The sequence below is a fragment of the Coptis chinensis genome, chromosome 1 (genome assembly GCF_015680905.1).
Source record: "Coptis chinensis isolate HL-2020 chromosome 1, ASM1568090v1, whole genome shotgun sequence".
Lineage (NCBI taxonomy): Eukaryota > Viridiplantae > Streptophyta > Magnoliopsida > Ranunculales > Ranunculaceae > Coptis > Coptis chinensis.
Genome location: NC_141456.1, coordinates 84,312,771 through 84,325,669, shown reverse-complemented (window position 1 = coordinate 84,325,669; position 12,899 = coordinate 84,312,771). Strand labels below are relative to the sequence as shown.

General features: G+C 39.4%; 1 non-coding gene across 1 annotated transcript; it reads left to right on the top strand.

The window, feature by feature from the left end:
* The first annotated feature begins 605 nt into the window (after positions 1-605).
* Positions 606-709, top strand: LOC147525543 (small nucleolar RNA R71). The gene has a single exon (XR_015206646.1). It is a non-coding gene; the product is annotated as a small nucleolar RNA R71 (small nucleolar RNA).
* Positions 710-12,899: the final 12,190 nt, after the last annotated feature.

Genomic DNA, 12,899 nt, shown 5'->3' with positions numbered 1-12,899 from the left:
GCTTGTCCTTGTTGAGGTTGCGCTTTGGTTGTTATAATTATTAAAATTACCCCACGACCCACCCTTGTCGTGGTGGAGCTTGGTTAAAACCGTGCGTTGGCCTAACATATTGATTATTGTACCACGGAGGTGTGGCGTGTTGGTTATTTCTCCAACCGAAGTTGGGATTTTGTCTCCAAGGGGCGTTAGGTTCACTATTAATGGAACAAGCCTGTTCATAGGCTATAGGACAGTGGAAGTCGGGATGCTCAGGGCTCCAACAGAAACTACATGGATTTGAATTTACATTCATGACGGGGATAGGCTTTTGTTGAACAGAAATGGCCTCTACCTTTTTAGTGAGTGATTCGATTAGAGTTTTAAGCTCGGGATCGTGTTTAATTTCAAACATACCGGCGGCCTTAACTGTATTTGATGAACTAGCGGAGCGGTGGATATCGTCACTACCCCCCCAGTTGTTATTTCGCTTAGTTTGATCCTCTAAAAATTTATAAGCCTCCGAGGCTCCTTTGCTTAAGAAACTATCCCCATTCATTATGTCAAGGACTTCTTTATGGTGGTGTAGAAGTCCTTTGAAAAAGGCACGAACTAACGTGTCTTTCGCTAAGTTATGATGTGGACACTCTATAAGGAGATCGATTAAACGATTCCAAGCCTCTGAAAATGATTCATGAGGATTTTGTCGAAAGAAATAAATCTTGGAAAGCATCTCATCCGTCTTTAGGGGTGGGTAAAAATGTTTCATAAACAGTTGAACAAGTTTAGCCCACGAGTCCACAGAATTAGGCGCTTGGGCAGTTAACCAAGACGCCGCCTTATCGGCTAAGGTGAAAGGGAATACCCTTAGTTTAATTTGTTCCGCACCAACCGTAGGATGGTGGAATGTTGTTAGGACTTGTTCAATCCTACGCATGTGCTGATAAGGTTTTTCATGGTCTAATCCATGAAAAACGGGTAACAAATTAAAAATATTTGGGGGGATTCGGAAATCCCCCACAGGGTCTGCTAGAACGATGCAAGATTTGGGGCTATCGCTCAAGGCTTTATAAAAGTCCGAGAGAGGAGTTTCTCCTTCGTCGGGCATTGTGTCAGGTGGTGTGTGTGAAATAGTAGCTAGAGGTGTAGTGGGTGGTATACTAGATAGAATTGTTTGTTGACGTTGTTGTGTGCTTACGTTTATTGTTTTTGTTCGACCAGACCTTAATCTCATACAAGGCTAAGACCAAATTTAGCTAAACCATCAACACTCCAAACAATTATGATATACTAGTATAAACCTCTAACGTGAGATCGCGAGGTGTGGAAGAAAGGAATACCTGATTAAGTCCTTGCTTCGCTTTTATGAATAGCGTCTTGTTTACGCGTGTTCATTCGGTGTATATAACAAGTTAGAACACTGAAAAACTTGAAAAATCAAAATTCAATCAAAACCGTAGAAATCCGAAAAACTCTAGCTTAGAGGCGAGTGCAAAAACTTAGAAGCGCGGTCGTGCTCGTGTAACTTGAAGTGACAGTGTTTTAGGCGGGTCAGCTCCACATAGGGCGGCGGTCAGCTTGTTGTTGATCTTTTGAAGCGCAGTGCTTTCGGTTAGAAGCTAGCCGGTTCCGGTATATTTTTGTGGAACTTTCCAATGCTGACTCGAAAAACCACAGTATGAATCAAACAAGGGTGGGTGGGTTTAATGGGACTTTAAGAAAAGTACTTATACTACAAAAACAATGCGAAAGTGAAACTAAGATGGCAGCGGTGCCATTTGATAAACATAAAATTGAATAATTTACCTACGAAATGAACGATAAAACTCAAAACGTAAGTAAACTAAAACTATGTTATGTGCCTAGTTTATCAAAGTTTTCTACTTTCAATTCTATCGAAATAGAGTGGAGTAACAAATTCGTTCCACTCCTAGTCCTTCCGCATGCTGTGTTTTCTACGTATAAATACTCTTAACTCTAAAGTCTAATGAGAGATTTATGAAATGGCAACTAGACTACGATGCAACTACCCACAAGATGCAACTAGTCGACTATTAGAACAACTATGGAATGCTACGTTGATTCTATGATAAGGAGTTAGAGGGGGATTGATTCCACCTTAACTCGACTTAATCCTACTAACGACGAATCGTCATAATCCGAATTGAACTGCTTCGCAGAACAATATGGTTACTCCTAATCCCTAATTACACATGGCATTCCTTCCAATTCATAACTAGTATGTGAACGATTAAACCCATTCTCATGGTGAACTAATCGTTTCTAGAGTGGAAAGGAAATTACGACGACTCTACGATAATCGGAATCAAGCTTTCATCAAGGCTTCTCAACCCCCTAAATGGAGGTTTAGCCGAGAATCATCACGCTATTATTCCCAATGGAATTCAAACAAGACATGATATAAAGATTGAAACTTTGCTTGTTTAAACCCAATTCAAAACTACTAATGCAATAATTGAATTAAACTAATAATGACAATTACTTGAATCTGCGAATTGAAACTAAACAATTAATGGAAATGAAACTAACTTATGGAGAACACTATTTTCTTAATCTAATGAATAATAAAACAATGATTCAAATACTAAATTCATAATCTACTTGTTCTAAAGTAATTAATTTAACATAAAATTAGATCTATAAATTGAAATGACAAAAATCAAAATTGATAAAAATAACTATTTTATTTATCAAACTAATTAAGAATAATGATTCTAAGAGTTTAATCTAAAACAAGAATTGAATTTAAAACTAAACTTAATTTTATTACATGAAAACTAGATCTATAATTATCTATAGTTTTAGATCTAACTAGCTACCATTAACTATCTACCATTAACAAAGAACTAAGTTTTTATTTTTATACTTTCAGATCTAAAAATCGTGTATGGGCTTGGAGCCATGTTTTGGGCCAGAGAATCAGGCCCAAAACCCAATTCTTTCAGTTCAAAAAGGCTTCTTCAGCTGTAGTTGGCTTCAACAGACTTTTCGTCCACTTCTACTCCTCTGATTCGGTCAAGGCTTGGACCATTGGAAAGCTCTTTCCGAGTCGGTCGTTTTGACATAAGGTAGGCCCTATTCCGAGGTCTGAGTTCAAATATACGGCCTTCAGAAGTTTTGCTGACTTGTGTGCTGTTTCTGCCCGTGTCGACTTTTCAGCTTCTTTTTTTTTTTTTAGGAAGTCTCGAGAATCTGACTTTTTTTTTTTTAAACGTTTATGAGGGGTTTGATCGGGCTTTTGATCGGGCTTTAGAAAGGCTTTGTCTTCTTGAATCTTGGCCTTTAGTCACGGAACTCCTTAGTAACCGACCTTTGCTCCTTTATCTCGCTAAAGTAGCACATTTCTGCACATAATGGACTTTGAAGCCTGAAATGCATAAAAACATGTAATCAGTGTTAACTCTTAATTATTACTCACATAATTGGTCTAAAAGTATGACTGTTACAGGGTTAAAACTACAGTTTTGGGCTCTTATCAAACCTTCTTCTCTCCATCCTCTTCTTTTTATATCTCTTCTCCACTTCATCTGGTTCCTCCACCTATCTTTCCATCCCTCGGTCCCTTTTGTTGGCGTACCTATGCCACATCCACGGTTTAGGGTTCCGCAGTCACGATCCCATACTCCTCGTCTTCCCCTATTAGGTTACATCCCCTTCCTTCTCCTGTTGACATAGTCCCCCTCTCTTTATTGGGTCACTACAATACCCCTTCTCCCCTTCATATGGCTCGTCCACCTGTCCTTCCATCTCTCGGTCCCTCTTGTTGCCGTATCCATGCCACGTCCGCGGTTTAGGGTTCCGCGGTCACGATCCCATGCTCCTCAACTTTACCTATTATGTTGCCTCCTATTTCTTCTCATGTTGACTTAGTCCACCTCTCTTCATTGGGCCACTACAATCTTCATCTTCAGTTTTTATTTTTATTTTTTGAGATTTTTTGCAAGAAAAAAGTTAGATATTTTTATTGAGTTTATTATTTCTTTTTATTTTTCAATAGTAAAAAGGACGTAGAAAAAGATAAGAACCTAGTTATCTGTTCAGGAGCTAAGTTACAGGGGTATTTGTGTCCATTTAAGTTGTGGTTTTGTTTTTGACAAAATAGGAAGGTTTTATGAGTTCTCTCGCTGGGGAGGAGTTTTTATAGATCTGATTATGCACTCAGGGAGATTTATCGTAAAACCTGGTATTATATGTTCAAGAAATTGGGCCTAATACCTAATTTTGGAGAAAATAAAGTCTAGAGGACACGGTTTTTGGTGAGTAACTCATAAGGACAAATTCTAGCAATTAGTAACTCACGAACCCACGATTTCAAATTTAGTAACCCTCAAGAACAAAATAAGTTGGCTGATAAACGCTTTTTTATTCGAACGTTTATTTGTTTTCAGTTACTTGTTTTCTTAAGTCCGAGGTCCACAGTCCAAAGTCCGAGGTCCACAGTCCAAAGTCCAAAGTCCAAAGTCCAACGTCCGTATAGTTGTAGGTTTTAGTCAAGTTACCTTACTCACGTGGGTTTGGTAGGATAGGTCGAGTAAGGGATCGTCCAAACCTTAGGGCTCGGATAGGTTCACAACTGGAATTACAAATTTTAGTGAGTAGGATTTTTAGGTTTCTTTTTAGTTGGTTTAATTAAAATAACGGTAATGCAAATAATGTAAATTATTACGGCGATTATATGTAGGTAAACAAGATGGAGAAACAGGGAGAGAGTTAATCATGCTCATGCAAGAATCATTTTTCAACAGTTTTTATTACCAAATCACTAGATCTCTAGTTCGTCTCCGTTTTAGACGACGGCGTCGAAGTATTGATCCCTAGTGCATGCCCACATCTCTAGGTCGCATTTCACTAGCATAAGGAGTTTCAATAATACCTCATCTCTGGTATATTATTTCAGCTCCTGGCACAATTTCACATCACCGGGCGAATTGGAGAGTCGTGCGACACAGTGTAGTCGCTACAGACATTTTGATTCGCTAGCGCAAAGATCTGGAGCATCAACGATCCAACTTTGTACGATCGATCATTTTGGGACCGGATGTCAATTATATGCCTAATTCCTAAGTAGTGATTCTAGAATATTAACGAAGTCAATCCGGTTTTTCACCACGGCGGTAACCACTCCCCACGAGGGGGATTAGCTCATGGTCATAAAATGAATAATAAAACTTCTTTGTATACATTAAGTAAATAAATGCGGACGAAATTAAACTAGAAAAGAAATGACTGTTATTAAGGGTAAAATGACTTACAGTATTAAGCTGCTGAAATGGAAATGGCGGAATGTAAGTACTGAAGAAGAAAAAAACTAAGCGTAGCTAAAGCATTAATATGCTAAAGGCCTTCTAATGAAGGCGACCCCTTCATATATATAGGCTGATACAAGAGTGATCCGTGAATATTTAAGATTTTGTTTTTATGCTAATTGAATGGTTCGAAACAAAACTTTGTTTACAACTGTTTTAATTTTTGTCCTTTTGCTGATTTAAGGTTTTGTTTTTAGCTTATGTCAATTCAAACCACCTGGTTTGAATTGGTACGTGTCTTTTCTCTTGCCAGGTGGTATCAATTTGAAACCATCCTTTGCCACCTGCTTATGCTGACTCATCATGCCTTCTGGGCCCGCAGAGTGTGTCCACTTAGTGTATCCAGTGGTGGCGCCGATTTTGGCGTTTTTACGACTTTTGTCCTTTGCGCAGAGTTAAATTAGCCGGTCGCTATGGCAGCTTCACTAGCCAACGCGTCGGCACCTAGATTTATCCGATTTGAGCTTCGGAAGTTTCCTCGCTTCTTTATATGTGGGCCCGTTACGCGACCGGTTTTGTTCTTTTGGAAACTTCGCTCTAGTCGGCTTTGTTGGGCTTCCGCGGGGGGATTGAGTGGGAATTCCAAATATTCCCATATTCCTGTACTTGGCAGCTTCACTAGCCAACGTCGGCATCTATATTTATCCGATTTGAGCTTCGGAAGTTTGCTGCTTCTTTATATGTGGGCCCGTTCCGCACTGGTTCTGTTCTTTTGGAAACTTTGGCTTTAGTCAGCCTTTGTTGGGCTTCACGGGGGTCGAGTGGGAAACTTCAATTATTCCCGTATTCCCGTACTTCGATGCATGTTTTATCACTATATTTATTTTAACTGCGGAATCCTGCAAAAGTACGAAAATATAATTATTACATGATTAATAATTATTAAACACATAATCGACCAAAATGCTATGTCTCTCGGGGTTTAATATTATAGTTTTGGGTGCTTATCACACCACCCCCAAACAGGACTTTGCTTGTCCTCAAGCAAAGAAGAGACATTAAAACGATAAGTGGTCAAAAATGTGTTCTCCTAAGCTAAATCTCATTTCGCAGAGTGCGGTTGCATTGACCGTATGCAACAAGGCCTTGGACCACTAGGAATTCCCTAGTGGACGAGTTATATCCTCGTGAGAGTTTTCCAGAGAAGATACTCACAAACTTCATTTATACTACAACGACTCAGTAACAAAGGCTTGTTTCCTTAATTAATCTCAGGTATCTAGACATCTCACTAGCAAGGGAAACAAGGATTTTATTCTTTCAAAATTCAAGTTAATATACATACAATAATCGAAACATCTACGTATGAGCATGTATGCAGTGATCTAATAATGAAATGTACGAGCAGGGCCGTTTCTGGATCCTTTGGATAGCGTCCTTAAGTAGGTTCTCACAGGTATGTGTCGAAACACAATTTCTCTCTTATTTTTCCACTCAAGCTTTGCTATCTCCAGTGTGTAGTGGGCACACGTTTCCTCACATCCTCAATGACAATCAGAGGAGCCGAGGTCGAGAAGTCACAACTACTACTTATTATCATACTATCCTATTCTTAATTGAGCTAGAGGTCTTTATTAGGTGTTATGGGGCTTAGGTGGTAGTGTAAAAGAAACTGGAATGGAAAATTCAAAAATGATAAGTATGAGAGAATAAGGTCTTCGAGATATTTATACTAGAGAAATCCTTTTTTTTTTTTTTTTTTCCTTGCTTCTAACATGGTTTCCATACTTGGATTTTTCAAGCTTTTGTATTCCCTTTTGATTTGATCTTTGGGGGGAATTCTAACCTTGATATTTCTTTTGATTTTTGGAAATATATTTCTATTTTCTTTTTCTTTTGAAACAGGTAACTGATTTTGATTTGTGACAAGGTTTTTCTCTTCATTTTTCTGCACTTCATCCTATTTCTCATACTCATCATCTAGGTAGGCTTATTTATTTGTGGTTACTAGATGGGTAATGATTTTTTTTTTTTTTTTTTTTTTTGGTGAAGTAGAAAGGATTAATTAAAGGTTCAGTGGGGCGACTAGTGGTAATTTTTTTTTTTTTTTTTACAGGTGCGAATTTTTGGCTATATCGATCCAAAGAAGGCCTAAATTCTAGCCTAGGATTTGGGAAGTGATAAAGTAAGTAGACGTGTGAACTTCTCTATTCGGAAGAACTACTCATCTGTGTCATTACTCATATATCATACATTTTGAGGCTTTTGGTTAGATTCTTACAGGATATGAAAATTAAGTTGTCTAACCGTGGGTCCCAGAAACTTACTGCTGCGTACATTTAATGATAGTCAGTGCATGAATGCTCATGAAAAGATGTAAAAACTATTGCATACGTATTAAATTAAGTTTCTAAGAACAAGTCCTAATTTTGATGCTAGGGTGAGATTTCTAAATATTTTTCATCATAGAAAGAAAAAAGAGAATTTGTCACTAAATACGTTTATTTAGACATTAAGTAACTATATACAACTATGCATGCCTAATTTTTGCAAAAGGTTCTCACCACTCCCAAACAGTCGGACACTGTGTCCTCAAAGTGTTAAGAGGAAGAAAGAGTTTACCTGAGAGGCTTGAGCAAAAATATAGCTGACATCTTCCATAGAAATTTATTGTAACACACTATATATTATACATCATAAAAGTAGAAGCCTGCTTGTTAGTAGCACACCGTTAGGTTATTTATTTATTTCACATCAAAACGTAAAACAAATATGTACATGCATTAACTCACATTGCCCCATCCTTGAACCGGGATAGTCCCTCCTTGCCTCGCCCCTCAGAGAAATGTCATTCCTTCAAGATCTCGCCAATCTATCATAGCTTTCCGACTTCACTCCACTTCCTCTTATTTGCATTGTCTAGATGAGCTATCATTTTATCATCATCAGGGAAAGAAGGAACTTTCTTAAGATACCTTGCAGGGCGTGTCCATGTCTGAAATCACAAAGAACGAATTATCTTGTTTGTTGGACACATAGAGTCGACCTTTACCCAGTCCTGAAAGGTGGCTGCAAACTCGAAGAATATGTCCTCACTATCCCGCATCTTTAGAATCGCGGGTGATATAGTGTTGCCGAAAAGACCGAGCCTTCTTAAGATTCTCAATTACTAGTTCTGTAATGTCGAAGGTGGTATGTTACTCGGCCAATGCATGGAATGTCTTACATGCCGACTTTGATGCATGGAAAAATGCCAATCCCCATGATGTTGAGAAGAATAAATAATATGGCGCTTCAACATTCATGGTCATACTGGCTAGTGGAATAGTGAATTCCGCCATCGGCCTTCGCCGACGCGTTCTTTGGCGTGGGCAAGGCCATCGCCATACCGGGCAAAAATCTTCCCTAGAATAGTCATTAAGGTCATTCTCTATCATGTATTGAATAGGAGATCCGGCTGAAGAGGAGGAAGGTCTAGAGCCATAGCCACCGTTGGCTCATAAAAAGCGTGTCGGGTGTTACCAATACGTGAGTGTAAACCCATTCAAAGGGAAACCCCGGATACCGGTAGATCTTCCATGTTATCATAAAAATAAACCGCCAAACCTGGGGGAGTATGTCCGCTCGGGTGTAGAATGAGAGAGTTCCAACCAACTTGAAAGTGATGTAGTCTCAAAAAAATGTCCATATGCCGGAGAATTCAGCAATGAATGGAAAGATTGTTTTGGAATCATCTTTGGAGCTTCCATTGTGTGAAAAAATGTGACCTGTTTAGACAGGGAAAAACAAAAATTAGAGTATGATGAGAATAATTAAGTAAAAACAAATTACCATACGAAAATTAAAAAAATAAAAAGAAAATGATAAATAATATAAAATTGCAAAATTTAAATGGTTTCATTAGCCCAAGTAACGGCGAGGATCCTTTTGTGGGAGGGATTCGTTTATAAGATTTTCTATGCCGTCAATCCTTGCAACAGCCTGTTGCAACATTTTGCTTTCTGTCTGGTAAATCTCGGCGTGGTTCTCCATTATGAGAGTGTGATTTGCCAAGAATTGGTTGTGGCTGTGCAAGAATTGTGCTTGTTCATCTTCGTTTATTGTCCGTAGGTCCTGAAATTCAAGAAGGCTGGTGATAATAATGTTCTGATGTTTGAATAATGTCATCAGTCCTTGTTGAATTAAGCGATGCCCTTCCATGGGATTAAATACGTTGCATAATGCATTTTCATGAAAGATGTTGTCAGTGGAACAATCTTCGTTGGTTCCTGCACCGACATGGTTCTTTGCAACGTCGGGGTTCCAGAATCCGTTCCTACATACTGAGTGAATGGTAAGAATGTTAGCCGCTTCAAGAGGTATGTGAGGAGAAGTACTAGAAAAACCCCAATGTATCATGATAAGTGTCACAATGGTTGGTAAAGGGCTGCCTTTTTCCCCGCACGTCGCGATCGATCGATTCCGAGAAATTTAATAATGCAAAAATCATTGCGGTTAGTCCGCAACACCCGAGTAAATGGAGGAGGGTTTGGTTATTTCGAAGTCTTGGGCGTCCGATGACATTATGAGCTACCCATTGGATCACAGATAATTGGTTCTTTTGCAAAGATCGTTGATAAACAATACGGTTTTTCCGGTTGTATTAGCCGTGAAGGATAGTTGCAAACATCGGATGCGGATATTATCGAAAGGTGAATCCTCGAAGGTGTACTCCTTGGTTTGTAATAGGAATTTGAAGTACCTCGAGAGATGATTTCCATAGTCAATTCATGCTCGCATCCGTTAACACGGACAAAGAATTGTCCGCTTTGGAAATAACCGCTTTTATAAAATAACAAGACCAATTCTCTGGAATAAAATGTTTGATTATGGTGTAAAAGAGGGTACCATCCTCGACGTAATATTTCATTGTAAAAAAAGGATGAAAAAAGACCATTTTGGAAATTTTCCATAAAATTTTGCTCGTGCAATCTAAACTTCTAGTGAGGGCCATTAAAGATGGAGTGGTGAAAAATTATTTTGGAAAAGGGAAGTTAAATTTTTGAGGTGTCTATCCTTGTTATAAATAGGCACCCATCCAAAAGTGTAAAAGATACGTTTCGAGGTGTCACAGGGTAGTTAGGCCACGTGTATCTTCTAAGATATGCGCAAAAATGGGTGTAGTGTGGATGAGAAGATTGGGGCATGTGACAAGGAGTGCCATTTTTTTTTTTTTTTTTTAAAAGGAGAGTGTAAAGGTTTTATTTACATACAAGGGAGATATCGTGAAAAACACCGGATGTCCGGGGGAGTCACCATCTTAAATCATAGACAACCGCTGTCATGTATGCGGCTCTGGAGTGAACCCAATCCAAATGCCCGGTGTGGCTTCACCTCTATGTATTATGGGGTTAGGGGCGGACGGTACCATCCCGGACCGTCGCGGCTCGCTACTGATCCTAATAAAATTGCCCTTATTACATACGGCTATCCTCAAACCGCCCCAAGGGACTCAAAGTAACCAATTCTAGGGTTGGTCTGGTGGAATCCCATGTGCAAAACTTAATGCAAAGGGAAAAGGCAACAATATAAACATATTTACAAGGTGAGTCTTTTAACGTCAGATCCTCAAGACGAATCGAGTCTTTTAACGTCAGATTCTTAAGACGAATCGAGTCTTTTAACGTCAGATTCTCAAAACGAACCCCAACCTGTGGGAGAAACGGCGAGACGACGAAGATTATCCTGCGCAGCTGGTGTTAGACAAAAGTATACCTTAAACTGGCTAGTATCGGATAGGAAGTCTGGGCCTAGAGAGAAGGGTGTTTGGCAATGCATACACCAGCCCATCCTTCGCGCACGTCGTTTACGAGCAAAAGAACTACGACCATTTCCTATTCGTGATGAGTGAGACTTACACCAAATGATTAGCTGAAGTTCGTGAGGTAGAGAGTAGAAAAGGGAAGAGAAGGAAGGAGGTGAAGTTTTAGGTACCCATCGTTTACCGAAAAGCACGTTTGCTCGTGTTGCAGAAGACATTTATACTCAGTTCTGTAAAAGAGTTTTCGTGGACTAAGGTTCCAGCGCTTGCAACCACACACTTCAAAGAACTTTGGAGATCATAAGATAGAAGATGGCCCGGCTACCAAAATGGCATACCCTCTATAGAAACAAGATTGAGTACGCAAAACGAAACATCTAGTCTGTGTATACTGGATTCTGAAGAAGAGTCTGTTCAACATCCGGTGGCGTAATTAGGTGGGTAATGTTTTAGGCGCGTTGTCCATTGACTTGAAATTCGCTGTTATCTTTTGGATTAAGCAAAGAGATTGCCCCATAATGTTTCACGGTGACACAATGAAAGGACCAGACCATCGTGTTTTCAATTTACCAGGAAAGATGTGTAATTTGGAGTTGTACAGTAAAACTTTTTGGCCAATTTTGAAATCCTTACGCAAAATGTGCTTGTCGTGCACTCTTTTCATATTAGCTTTGTAGGATTTCGAGAGATCATAAGCATCACTCGAATCTCCTCCACTCATTTTAATTGCGGTTTTAAACTTCTGCTTTGCCTCGATGATATTGTAATTGAGGCTTTTGATGGCCCAAAAGGCACAATGCTCAAGTTCAACTGGCATATGACAAGGTTTTCCAAAAACAATGAGGTAAGGAGACATCCCTATAGGTGTCTTAAATGCTATTCGGTATGCCCACAAGGCATCCGATAAGCGGAGAGACCAGTCCTTCCTTGAGGGGTTGACAGTTTTCTCCTGAATAGACTTTATTTCTCTGTTGGAGACTTCCACTTGGCCACTTGTTTGTGGGTGGTATGGAGTAGCAATCTTGTGAGTAACTCCATATTTCTTCATTAAAAACCCAAAAATTTTGTTACAAAAATGTGTACCCCCATCACTGATGATAGCTTTGGGGACACCAAAACGAGAGAAAATGTTTTCTTTTACAAATCTCACGACAGTCTTATGGTCATTTGAGCGACATCGAAAGTGCCTCAATCCATTTGGACACATAGTCTACAACTGACTAAAATGTATAGAAAACCTTGAGAAATAGGGAAGGGTCCCATAAAATCAATGCCCCAAACATAAAAAATTTCCACAATTAAGATAGGATTTAGGGGCATCATATTTCGTTTGGTAATTCGACCTAGGTGTTGACAACGAATGCAACCTACGCAATGTTCTTGTGCATCGCGAAAAAGGGTAGGCCAGTAAAAACCACATTGTAACACCTTGGCGCAGTTTTTTCCACTTCGAAATGACCTCCATAAGATTGTTCATGGCAAAGGATAATACGTCGGTGTGTTCCCGGTCGGGAATGCAAATGACGAATGAGTTGGTCGAACAATAATACTTAAAAGAGGTTGGGTTCATCCCGTAAATAATATTTTACGATGGATAAGAACTTTTATGATCGGGGCGTGGCCAAAAGGAGGGACTTCCTCGGTAACTAGGTAGTTAACGATATCCGCGCACCATGGAGATGAGAAAATAGAGTACAAGTATTCGATGCAGGAAGGAATCACTGATAGCTTCAGAATCACTATCGATGTCACCAACCAGCCTTGATAAATGGTCGGCTACGACATTTTCGGTTCCTTTCTTGTCTTTGATTTCCAGGGTGAATTCTTGTAAGAGAATGATCCAGCAGAACAATCGT